Genomic DNA, 13,024 nt, shown 5'->3' on the forward strand with positions numbered 1-13,024 from the left:
GAATTTTGATGATAGCCACTCTGACAGGTGTGAGGTGGTATCTCATTGTGGATTGGACTTCGTTTTCTGTGATTAGCATTGTTGAGCATCTTTTCATGTGCCTGTGGCCAAGTGTATTTCTTCTTTGTAAAAATGTCTGTTCAGACCTCTGCTCAATTTTTAATTTTGTTGGAAACCCGCCTTATATAGTTTATTTTAAAGTGCTCCCTCTCTCGGAACCCTCCTCTGAGACTTTAAATATGTTATAGCATCACCGAACCTGAAATTTGAAATGAAACAAACAAAAAAAGATATGCAAACAATCTGAACTTCTATTTTTAAGAGGTTTCCTCTCATCTCCTTTTTAATCCAGGTTGAGAGTAGAGCTCATTAACGAACATTTCTCCCAACCTCAAACAATCTTGTGTTTTGTCCCCAGTAGGTCATGGATATTATTCTTGCTGGTAAAACTAATATCTAATCAAAAAACAAATCTCATGAGATGTCATCAGTCTTTATTTCCATCCTCAGCAGAATTTGATTCCTTCTATTGTGAGCCCGATTTTCCGTGGAATCTTATCACTTTTGTCACAGTTTGGATACCAGAGGGCAGAGGAGATGGAGTTTTGTGTGCTGGATATTTATTAGGGAGAGATCTCGAGATGAATGTCTTTGGAAATGATGAGGAGAAGAAATGCATGCAGACGGGAAGCCCAGCTGCACCTCAGCCTGACAGCAGGAGTCAGCCGAGCACACATGTGGCCACTGCGCCGACACGGCCTTTCGTATTTGTCCCAAACTGGACCAAAGTGTCCAGGGCTGTACCTCCCCTAACAGTCTTCACTGCTGCCTGTCAGCCACTCTGGGGAGGAGGTCACCTTGAGGCAGGCGGCTCTTTGCAGTTGAGTCACCCCTGCCTGTGCTGACAGTTAATGTCCTCCGGGGAGCCCAAGGGTGGATCCCACAGTTCCCGACACCCCGCAGATCAGAGGGTTAGATGACGACGTCCTACAGGAACTCTGGCCAGAGTGGGTGGGTCTAGATGTCTGAGTCCTGTGAGCCCGGCCGGGGCAGATGGCGGGAATGCAGCCCCATCTGCGGGGTGGCAGCACCCGGAGCTACATGTCTGTACTAAGTGGGGCTTCTGTGCCAGAACCACGCTTCTGTCATGTCCAAAAATGCACTCTTGGGAAGGATTTCGCTACGCCCAGCCCTTACAGACTGGAGAGCTGTACTCCACCTCCTGGGGTGCTGACATCCGCCTGAATGATCAGGAACTCCTCCCCATGGGAGATTTGTACCCTCCTCCGATTTACTTATATAGTTACTCTTACGTAAATGTATATGAACTCTCTGGTATTTACTTTGTACCCTGGGCTATAGTGAACACTACTTTATTTGTTGCTCAAAATGTTCCAGTTTTGGCCCTTGGGAACTCTTTTAGTTGATTTCTGTTTTGCTTTGACATAACCCCATCTGTGCCTGTGCCTGTGCCTGTGCGTGTGTGTGTGTGTGTGTGTGTGTTGTTGCTGTTTTGTTGAATCAACACTACCTCACTGTCTGGAACTATAAGAATCTCCAGGTTCAGCTTGTACATCTCCTGAAATGAACGATTTCTCTCAGGAACACGGTTTCTTTTTATTGGCAAATGTGACTTCAACAGCAACAGCAACAACAACGTAGATCTGAATGTGTTCATTGCTAGAGGGGAGTGCTTGTTTCTTGGCTTCCCAGCTGACAGTGTGAGGAAATGTTTGTGTGTCCCGACCTGTGTGTGTCCACCTAAGTTGTATCTATCGATTCACGGATCCACATGTGCATATAGACACAGATGCACATCTGTAAGGAATAATCGTTTATATTAAGGTAAACATACCTTTACTAGTTGACACGGACGCTCTCCCCTGTCAGCCATGAGCAGCCGGGCTAGTCCAGCCGCCTCCCCTCACATGTCTGTTACCCCCACTGCACCTGCGGCGGTGCCTGTGGCGGGCTCCAGGGAACAGCAAGCTCTGAGCATCCCGTCCCGCGCCGCACATAGGGCGCATGCGCGTTCTGCCCGCCGCCCTCGACGCCGCCTCTCGGCGAGAACCAGCGCTTCGTTCCCTCCGGACTGACAAGACTGCGAGGTAAGTTATTTTCCTCAAATCGCGGGAACGTGCTTTTCATTTTCTGGACTTTTCCAAGTGTTTTATTCTTCACTTTCTTGTGCGCTACTTTAACAAGACGGATTTGGGGGGAACATCACAGCACACTCTAGTATTTTTTACGGGTTCGAGATCGTTTCTGAGGAGAAATCCCGCTACGATTCCGGAGGAAGGGAACCGTGTGGCCGGGGGTGGAAGCGCCACGACGAGTGATGGGGACTCGGGAAGGGCCTGGTCTACACGCGCCCGGTCCCTGGGCGAAAGGGACGTGTTTTCAGCGCTACACGCTTCTATTAATTTTTAGAGAGTAATTTTCCCTATAGAGTCAATGTAGTTGACGAAACATTGAAAAATTGAAGAGTAGGTGTATAAAAGCTCCCAACCATATTTAAGTGTGGGTATTTTATTCACATCCAGATCAGAATGTGTTAGAATTTTACTTTCCAGGCTTTAAAGGAAATTGCCTTCTCTCATATATTTAAAATAATGCTCAGCTTCATTTTCAAGTTGAATTATTACCATGATTTACTTTTTTTGTGACCCAATGACAGTCTTAGGTACTTTTGAATTAACTTCATCTTATGACAGGTCTTTTGCAGGACCCCAGTGTGATAGGAATTGCTGAAATAAACCTAGGACGCTGCCAAATTTATAAAGTTTTCATAAAAAGACATGTAGGGAAAATACTGAACTTGAAACAAAAGCTTATACTCAAAATGACAGTTCATTTTGAGAAACTCATTGGATTTAATTATGGGGGAATAACTGTACTCTTCTCAAGATGTATTAACTAGATCATTGTTGATTTTCATAAACCAAAGAGTGAGCGAGTGTGAGGAAATTGTAACCAAATATGTACTGTTTTTCAGTTTTATTTTGTTTGAATGGGAAGAGGTCATGTGGCAGGGGCTAGCTAGAAATCGGCTTAGAGCTGGTTTTTGTTTCAAGAATGTAGAGACAAAATGAATTTAAGGAGATGGTTGGGAAAGTGATGAAGAGGTTGCTGGTACAGTAAATTCAGTTTATAATCAATAATATAAAATATCTGAGGGAGTAGGTGAAAAAGGGATGCAACTGGATAAGTTGGATTTAGTTAGGAATAGAGATGACTGTTTAGTTTTTACATGAGAGGACATGCCGATGAGTTGGAACTCAGGAATAAGTATAGATTTCACGCGAGAACAGAAGTATGTCTTCAGGTTATCTAATTCATCTCTGCGGTAGGAAGTGAAGCCATTTTTGAAAAGTGAGGAAAAGATGAGAATTGGTGAGATTTGAAAGGTACAGAGAGTATTGGCATATTAATGAAGCACGGCAGAGTGATTAGTAAGCCATGGTAAGATGCCAGAAAAAGCGTTTGGGAGATGTGTGACACTGTAATTAGACCAGATCAGTACCTAAACCTGAACTGTGACAGATGCAGCCATGGGATGAGGAGATATTTGGAGTCATCTGGGACTGAGGTCTCAGTCAGTGGATGTGGGGAGGGACTAAGGGGTATTAGAATTGTTGGTCTTGGTGTATATATGTTGAAACGAGTAATTGTGTGTTACACTGATCCGTAAAAAGGAGGAGAGGTGGAGGCTGATTTTGGAAATTGAGGTCAGGGAACTGGAGGTTCCCATGTAGTAGGAGAACCTGGGCATGGGCAGTATTTGTGTGAACAGGCTGAAAGGAGGAGGTCTGTGAGGGAGAGGTCTCTGGGCATGGATCTGACTGGCGACATACACAGGTAAAACCTGGTTTTGGTGTCCACCCACAAGATTAGAATGTTTAGTTATTTGACGTTCAGAGATGGGCAGAGCTCATTTTAAATTCTGGTTCTGTCAGTTTCTAGCCACGCAATTTTGTCACATAAATAAAGCTTTCTGACCCTAGTGCACATTACTTGTTAAACGTGTGACTAACCCATAAAGGCAGGGTTATTGTGAGTATTAAATGCAAGAATGTAGGTATGTAAGCAAATACATGGGAACTCCACTCAGAGTCTCACGTAGTACTCGCAAATTTTGTTTCCACTTTCCAGGTCCTCAGCATCGAAGGGTTTTAATCATATTCTGTTGACTCAATATCAGTATTTGTTCACGTGGTACATTTAATTGTAAACATTGTTTTAGGTAGTACTTGAGAGCTGACAAATTCTTTCATATCCTTAAATTATAAAATGAAGAGATAATCTTGTTGATAAAAATAACTAGAATTCCAGACAGCATTTCAATGAGATATCCCAAGGAGTCAATAAATTTCCTCCAGAGCTAAACCCCTTCACTATATTTTATGAGCTTTCTGCCTCATGGGGACTGTCAACATAACTGTAGTATTATAACATCTGTACTCCTGCTTCTTTCTGTGCAAGGGGTTTTATGTGCTAGACTTGCATGATGAGAATCATTGAGCACTTGAGCAAGGGATTGGTCTCAGAATTGTTTCAGCCCAACATTAAAGAGATTCCGAAGTTGCTTGGTGACATATCCAAGGCCCTGAGGTATACAGGTAGGGGTGAGACAGTGATATTGCCTGAATTCCGTATGTGGAGGAGCCCAGAGGGCTAAAGGCAAGTTATCTTGAGCGAGAGTACGGGGCACCGATGAACTGAGATGGGTGTTGGAAAAAGTGCTAGTGGACCTCACCAAGAGTTATAAAATCAGAAACTCCAGAATGGCATCCTGGGTTATGGATACGAGAATCTCCATATGGCAGGAGTCAGGTTCTCTTAGGATTTGGTGCTAGGGATGGAATTAAATAATATGTCTGAATACCATGTCTAATTAAACTATAAAGCCACATACATCTGTTTTGTTATCTCTGTAATGAGGATGTTAATATCTTCTTTATGTGCATCAAGAGCCAAAGACTTATTGTTGACCCTTGGAGAGGAGACCCCCTCCCCGTTTGTCCTTGTTCCCTTTGCAGGTACGTGTGGGTTGGACTATGGTGAGGAGTCACCACCACGTGAAGGTTTGCAGGTGCAAGATGGTGGGCATATCTGGGAATGTTAGAAAAGACTGGAGTCTTTTAGGTTCTTTCTCTTTCCTCAGCTTTGTCTGCTTAGCTGTTGAACTGTCCTTTGGTGAGAATACACAGGAAGACAGGGTGACTGAGTTCTAGACAGTGCAACCCCAGGTGAGTAGGACTTGCTCTTTCTTGTGAATTGATACCTGTTTTTCCAGGGGATGAGTGGGCTTCTCTTCTTGGCTTGGGTCTCCTGTGTGTGCCCCCACAAAATTAAATTATTTTGTCAGGCACATTTCCTCAGAACTCTGGGAGGCTTATGGCAGGTCAGGGACTGATCGAGAAATAATCCCCTACCCAATATTTACACTGCTTTATTCCATTCCCCACCCCCTTAAGGATGTCCTAGAAGGAAAGGTGAAAACTTGTTTCTTCCAATTTATCCCATGGCCTTGGATGAGAAATAACTCACTCACTATCCACGTTAGTGTCTGCAGTGGGCTTAGGCGTGTGGTGAACACAGGTGATAGAAATGAGTAAGAGCAAAAGTTTATAGTCCTACAGGGAGGCACGTGTTTCTTTGGGTGAGTTCAGTTCACCCAGTGATTCAGATACTGCAGAGGAGTGCTGTGCAGCATTGAGATTGGGGTAGAGAGCAATGAGGAATCATTCATTTATTGTCCCCAATTTTATTTTGTTTTTTCTTTTAAAAAAGAGTTTTATTGAGTTACAATTGACATACAATAAACTGCATATATGTAAAGTGTACAATTTGATATTTTTTTAATTAGTCACCTATTTTATACATATTAGTGTATATATGTCAACTCCAATCTCCCAATTCATCCCACCCCAATTTTAAATTTATCCAAGTTTTTATAGAATATACTTGAACATGTAAATAACTTACAAAGGGAAAAAATTCTCCTTACCCCTTTTGCCCCCAACAACCCAGTTTCGTTCTTTGTAATTAAATTTTGTTCAAATTTGAAAACAGAAAGTAATGTCTGGTATCATTTTCTTAATTTGGGCTGTGAGTTGAGAAGAAGGATTGTAACAGAATAAACCTAGAGTCCTGTAGCAATTTTTGAAGAACTGGGAAGATCAGGATCAACTGAGAGGCCTCTGTTCCCCGTGAGCATATAGACAGGTGGTGACGGGGAGGAAGGATGATGACAACACGTGCTCAAAGGCCTCACCGCAGAGGGTCAGGCCAGGACGTGCCTTCTGCATGGCAGTCTTAGGGCCCCTTGAGGTTTGCTTCTGAACTGTACGTCTTATTCCCTGTCGTGAACATGTGAGTTGTGTAGAGATAAGAGAGGCCACCCTGATCGTCCACATCCTCTAGGAGGATGTTCAGTCCTGCAAGAGTTTGGCCATTGCTGTGCCTAGGTTATTTCCACCACAGTTATGTCACTCGTGAGATAATTGTTTAGAATGATGTTACGTTTTCAAAGTGGGGGTATATTTCTGTATGTGTGAAAGACACATGATGTGTCAGCACAGAGACACATTTGACTGGAACCCCAGGCACGGTTGAGCTTTCTCTCATGCAGCAACCCAGCCACAGCACTACCACGTCCAGTATCCTCCCGTGGCCCTTTGTAGGGAGGGCCCTGGCTGCACAAAGTGTCCATGATGTTTTAGGAATCAGTGACCTTCAAGGATATAGCTATAGACTTCACCCAGGAAGAGTGGGCCCTGCTGGATGCCTCGCAGAGGAAGCTGTTCAGAGATGTGATGCTGGAGAGCATCAGTCATCTGGTCTCCATGGGTGAGTCTGTCAACACTGATATATATATATATATATATATATATATATTTAATAAATTTATTTACTTTATTTATTGGCTGCATTGTGTCTTTGTTGCTGTGCGTGTGCTTTCTCTAGTTGTGGAGAGTGAGGGCTACTCATTGTGGTGGCTTCTTTTGTTGTGGAGCTCGAGCTCTAGGCATGTGGGCTCAGTAGTTGTGGCTCACAGGCTCTAGAGCGCAGGCTCAGTAATTGTGGTGCACGGGCTTAGTTGCTCTGAGGCATGTGGGATCTTCCTGGCCTGGGGATCGACCCCATGTCCCTTGCATTCTTAACCACTGCGCCACCAGGGAAGCCCAACACTGATAGATTTTTTTAACACGTATCCAGAACAGCTTCCACACGTCCCTCCCCCTTCTCAGCCCTCGTTCACACTCTTTCATGGTTCTCAAAACTACTTGAAGTTAATTCATTTATTTATTTGCTTACACCTGTTTTGTCAGCTCCAAAGAATATAGTTTTCCTGACCACTTTTCCCTGTCTTTCTCACTTCTTTGTCTTTAACAATCAGGAATTCACTGAATATTTTTAAATGAATGAAAGTGTTAAATATTTATGAAATAACTATCCTGCTCTATATACTCACCTAATGGTTAAAAATTCATTGTTGAAAGTGATGCCAGTGATCTATTTCCAAAGAGAAATTAGATTGTTCAGTGGAGCTTCTGTTTCGGATTCTTTTTTAAAAAGTAAAGTTCATCCTACTGTGGGAACATTTGATTTCTCTGTTGAAAACACTGAGGATTCTTCACCCTGGCTTTGACCTTGGGCCTGCACAGCAGCAACAAGAAGAGCTCCCTGTGTTGGCACAGTGGCAGGATATTGTTCCTGCTCTGGTGAAGGACCCTCAGTATTTTCAGTGTTATTCAGTGTTACGGGTGCTCTTCCCTGGGCTCTGCTCCAGCATTTATCTTGTCCTTCCTTGGTATCCTGCCCTGAAATTAAAGAATGTGAATGGTCCTTAGTGCAAATCTGAAACCAATGTATCTTTCTTTCCCCTACACACAGGGTGTCAACTCTGCAGATCAGATGTGACTTCCCAGCTGGAGCAGGGAGTGGAGTTGTGGAGGGAAGGAAAAGGATTTCCCCAGTGCCTGAGTCCAGGTGAGTTCCAGGATCAGGTGTGCTCATTACCAGCAAGATCCTGATCCTGGGAGAGCAGAAGCTAGGAAATGTCCCCTGTGGATTTTCTTGAGTGAATTATGTTTTCAGGAAAGTGGTGGAGCCCCTGGGGTCTGTACTCTCTTTTGCACTTTCTTTTTGGCCTCAGAAAGGGACTGTTCATGTCCTCTTAAAGTTTCACATGGTGTTCTTTGCCCTGTTCCCTTCCCTTTGACAGTTTTCCTTCTCTTTACCTTATCAACAACCAGTATTTTTTATTTTTATTTTTTCTCATATTTCAATCCTGAAAATACTTTCTAATTTTCAGTTTTCTGAAATATGTTTCAACTCTCTACCTCCTTTTCACATTCTTGCTCCGTGTCAGGGTCAGTATTTGAAACCTACTTATGCAGGCCTTGCATTCTTTCCACAGTTTTCTTCCTCCATTGCCACACTAACTTTTTTTAACATTATTTTAGACAGGAAAAGTGGCCTTATGAGACAAGAAATAATATCCATACAAGATATCTGCAGGAAGGACCCGTCTAATTGCACGTCAGTGGTAAGTTTCAGGGGGGTGAACCCTTTCCTCCACATTATAGACTTGGGAACTGAAAGGCTTTAGAATGCAGGACACGATGGTTATTTGAGTTGGATATAAATGCTGTCCCAGCAGAAAGTTTTGGGTGGCTTCAATTTAGGGAAAAATTAGTGTGTGCTCAAAACCATAACCTGAGTTCTTACAAAAGAGCAGTTGCATAAATGTGGTTCACACTTGAAGTCTTTGAAACTAAGGAAATCTTTAACAAATTTGATAGCTCTGCAGTTGAGTTGTTATGGAACAGGAAATCTCTTTGTGTTGTAGAAAATAACACACAAGGCATATATAATTAACATGGGGAAGATTTCAACAGGAGACATTCACGGCATGGTCAAACGAGAAGTCATGTAGAGAAAAGAATTAATGATGTCTGTGAGAAATTCTTTAACAACCTCTCATCTTCGAAGAGCAGAGATTTCACACTGGAGAGCATGCCTGTAATGAGTATGGGGAAGTTTCCACTAACAGATCCCCAGTGATGCAGCATGTGCTAACTCACGTGGGGGAAAAACCTATGAAGTAATGAATGTGGGAAAGAATTCCACCAGAGCACTCAGCTTTCTATACACAAAAAGACACACACTGGAGAAAAACCCTATAAACATAAGGAATGTGGGAACGCTTTGGCCTTTTTCTTTTTTAATAGTTTAATGCGCTTTTTATTATGTTTAAATATATTGTTCTGGGAAGCCTCGAGATCAAACACTGAGACAACGGGGCTGACTGCAGAGCGGCATCGGGACCCCTGGACCCCGGCATTACGGGTCAGACCCTGCCTGAGGATGCGGCCCAGGCCGGGCCTCCCATGCACACTGTAAATGTGTCTCTGGCCACCATGAAAAACAAAAACAAAAACAAAAACACATAAGGCACATGTTTACTCACACTGAAGGATTCACATGGGAGAGAAACCATGTAAATGTAAGGAATGTGGGAAAGAATTCTATCGGAGCACTCAGCTTTGTATACACCAAAGAACACACACTGGAGAGAAACCCTATAAATGTCATGCATGTGGGAAACACTTCAGTCAAAAGGCTAACTCAGATTCGCATGAAAGGGGTCGCATGGGAGAGAATTCCTTTGTGTATAATAAATGTGGAAAAGCTTTTTGTCATCCTTCATCCTTTAGTCAACAAAAGAGAATTCACACTGGAGAAAAACCATAGGAATCCTTTGGTCAAAACTGTCACCTTAGACAGCATGAGAGAGTTCACACTAGAGAGGAACCCTATATATGGAATGAATGTGGCCAAAATTCCAGGTGTATGTCCTAACCTTAAAGAAAATAATCGTGTAATGGAAAAGCCTTCAAATAGTCCTCTAACCTTAGCTGATGTGAAAGAACCCACACTAGAAATGTAACGAAGAGCTGTCTTCATCCTCAACGTTAATGTTTACATATACCAGAGAACTTACACAGAGCCAAATTGTGTGTCTGCAGTTAATGTGGAAATGCCTTTATAATCTATCCTTTAAGCAACATGGGTGAATTCTAGAGCAGAGACTGCAGAAAAAAAAAATCTGTCGAGAATCCTTTAACCTACATTTCATCCAAGTATTTAGAGTTTTGGCACATGACCTTTCATAAACAACGTAAGATGAAAATGTAGGCTTGTGCTGTGATCTGGGAAAGTTTAATGAAGAATTTGTAGCAATAAAAAATTAGGGTAAATTATTGTAATGGAATAGTACTTGTAATCATATATACACAGGAAAAGTGTCCTCAAAAATTTGGTATGTTGTTCAGTTTATATTTTTATGCAGCTTTCAACGTAATTACAGAGACTTGGTTGAGTCATAAAATAACCTAAGTAAACTGAAAAATATAATACAAAATAATGTAACTTAACTATTATATCAGTGTTTAAAAGTGTATTATGTGGTAAAAATTAAGAATAAATTTTCTTACATGGAAGAATATACATAGTTTGTGAATAAAATTTGATGTTAATATAATACTTCTCTTCTTGAAATGTCAAACCTTTCTGCATTTCCCACCTGTCCTGCCACAATCATTCCTGTCTTGAACAGATCAGAGGAGAAGCGAGAGGGGATGGGAGGACAGGAGACCAGGGCCAAGTTGGGCCAAGTTGGAGTAGGAAGAAAAAAAAAAAACAGTCAGAAGGAGAACGTACAAGTGGGTGAGGGGCAGTGGTGCACAAGTTGCACAGCTGGCATCTGAGGCTCACTGGAGCAGCATGGATGGAAGGGAGCGTTTGGTGACCTTAGGGGCAGGCACACGCAGAAAGCAGGGTGTGATGTAGGATTAGAGCCCGGAGAGTGGAGAATTAACAAATAGCATTTACACCGGCACCAAAAATAACAAAATACTTAAGAATATGTTTATCATAATAGATTTGTACACCGAAAACTACAAAATGTTTTGAAAGACATTTAAGATATCCTAAAAAAGGAAATACCCAAATGCCCTAAATAAAAGTGATTATGGATTGGGTGACTCCGTACTAGATGGCAATAGTCCTGAATTGATCTACAGATTAAATGTAATCTTTATCGAGATCCGCAGTTGGCATTTTTGAGGAGATTGACAAGCTGACCATAAAATCCACATGGAAATTCAAGGACCCAGAATAGACACAACAAACTCAAACGGAAAAATAAATTGAGTCCTCACACTTCCCAGTGTCAGTTCTTACCACAAAGGTTCCTTAATTAAGACTCTGTGATACTGGCTTAAGAATAGACGTATAGATCAATGGAATAGAATTGAGAGTTCAGAAATAAATCCTCACATTTATGGTTATTTTTGACAGTGGTGCCAAGAACGTTCAATGGGAGATATAATAGTCTTTTTATGTGGACGTCTACATGCAAAGGAAAGAAATTGCACCCATGTCTAAGAATATTTTTAAAAACCTAAAATAGATAAAATACCTAAATACAAGAGTTAACATCACAAACCTCATAGTTGAAAACAAAGACGCAAATATTTGTGCCCTTGAATTAGGCGATGGTTTCTCAGGTATGACACCAAAAACCACGTGCAACCAAAGAAAAACTGATAGATTGGACTTCATCAAAATGAAAATGAAAGTTGAAAGACAACCCACACAAGGGATAATTCTATGACTAATGTCTTATGAAATCTCTCTAGGGAGGTCTGAACAGAGCAAGACTACAGCTGTAATTTGTAAAGAAGCAGCAGTCACTTGTATATGCTGAGAGAGGGGAATAGTGGTTATTTTGTGGCTTGGATGATGTCGGTGTTTTGTCTTTGTCCAGACATGACAGCTGGGTGGAATTGCTTTTGTCTTGATCCATCATTGTCACATAATGGCCTTGAGTGATGCTGACGTTGTGTGGAATTTGGTATGTTCACCGGGACAACCATGGCCCAGCTGAGGGTACCAGGCTGGCTTATGGCTGACAAAGTCTGCTTTCTCCTCAGACAGTTCAAAGAAGACTAGGGCAGAAGGTGAGCTGGAGCCTTCAGGGCGTCTGCTCTGGACTCTAGGTCCAGGAAAAAACAGAAGTGGAGTAGAAACCTGATGGAAAACATTGGAGCCATAATGAGCCTGACTGGAGGAGGAAGGGAATGGGCTGGTGGTGGCAACGACCTTCAGCAAAGGGCTGAGCCAGGGTCCAGGCGGCCAGTGAGCCCTGGTTCATTCCCCACAGGGCTGATCCCTCCCCAGGCTCTCCTGGTGTTGGTCCCTCGCCTTCCCTGGAGTCGGGAACAGATGTCAATTTTCTCCCTGCCCCCCAGCTCTGCTCTACCCACTCCCATACCCACTGCACCCAGCTCAGTCCCGGAAGCGGCTTAAATGCCGGCCCTGTAGGATTCGGGGCTGGTAAGAGCCGAGCCTCCCTCACTGCCAGAGGCCAGCCTGGAGCAGATGAGATGTGCAGAGGCTGATCAGTGACCTGCATTCCTGTGCCACAGTGGCTTCCTGTACGGAACAGAAATGTCTGCCACAAAAATCATTCTGTATGGAGTACTCATGACAGTGAAGAACTAGTTGAAATAAAAACAAAACAAACCAAAAAACCCCTTTGGCTTTTACTTTGAAAATTATTGTGTAAACTGTACGTGAGGGAACCGTGAAATGGCACTGCACGTGGATGCAGTGGACGTGCGAGGTGTGCCGGGGGCCCGTTCACGCCACACACGCTGGGCGCCGTGTCACTCACTCACCTGGGCCCAGGGGGCTGAATCCCTGGAGGAAACTGGCCTCAAGCGTTCACAGTTGACCTCACGAACTACTTTGACTCCTACTTTTTGGGGATCAATGGTCATTTTCTCTTCCAGGAATGTGAACTCACTTTCTATTTCCCAAACATGTCTAGCTTTTTAATTTGATTAAGGAGAAGAATAACAAGGAAAGATATAATTACTAAATGCTATTGAATGATTTCTCTAACATAGTACAGGAACATGATGCTATTTTGTTATTGTCACTATTAAAT

Source organism: Hippopotamus amphibius, chromosome 10 (assembly GCF_030028045.1).
Source record: "Hippopotamus amphibius kiboko isolate mHipAmp2 chromosome 10, mHipAmp2.hap2, whole genome shotgun sequence".
Lineage (NCBI taxonomy): Eukaryota > Metazoa > Chordata > Mammalia > Artiodactyla > Hippopotamidae > Hippopotamus > Hippopotamus amphibius.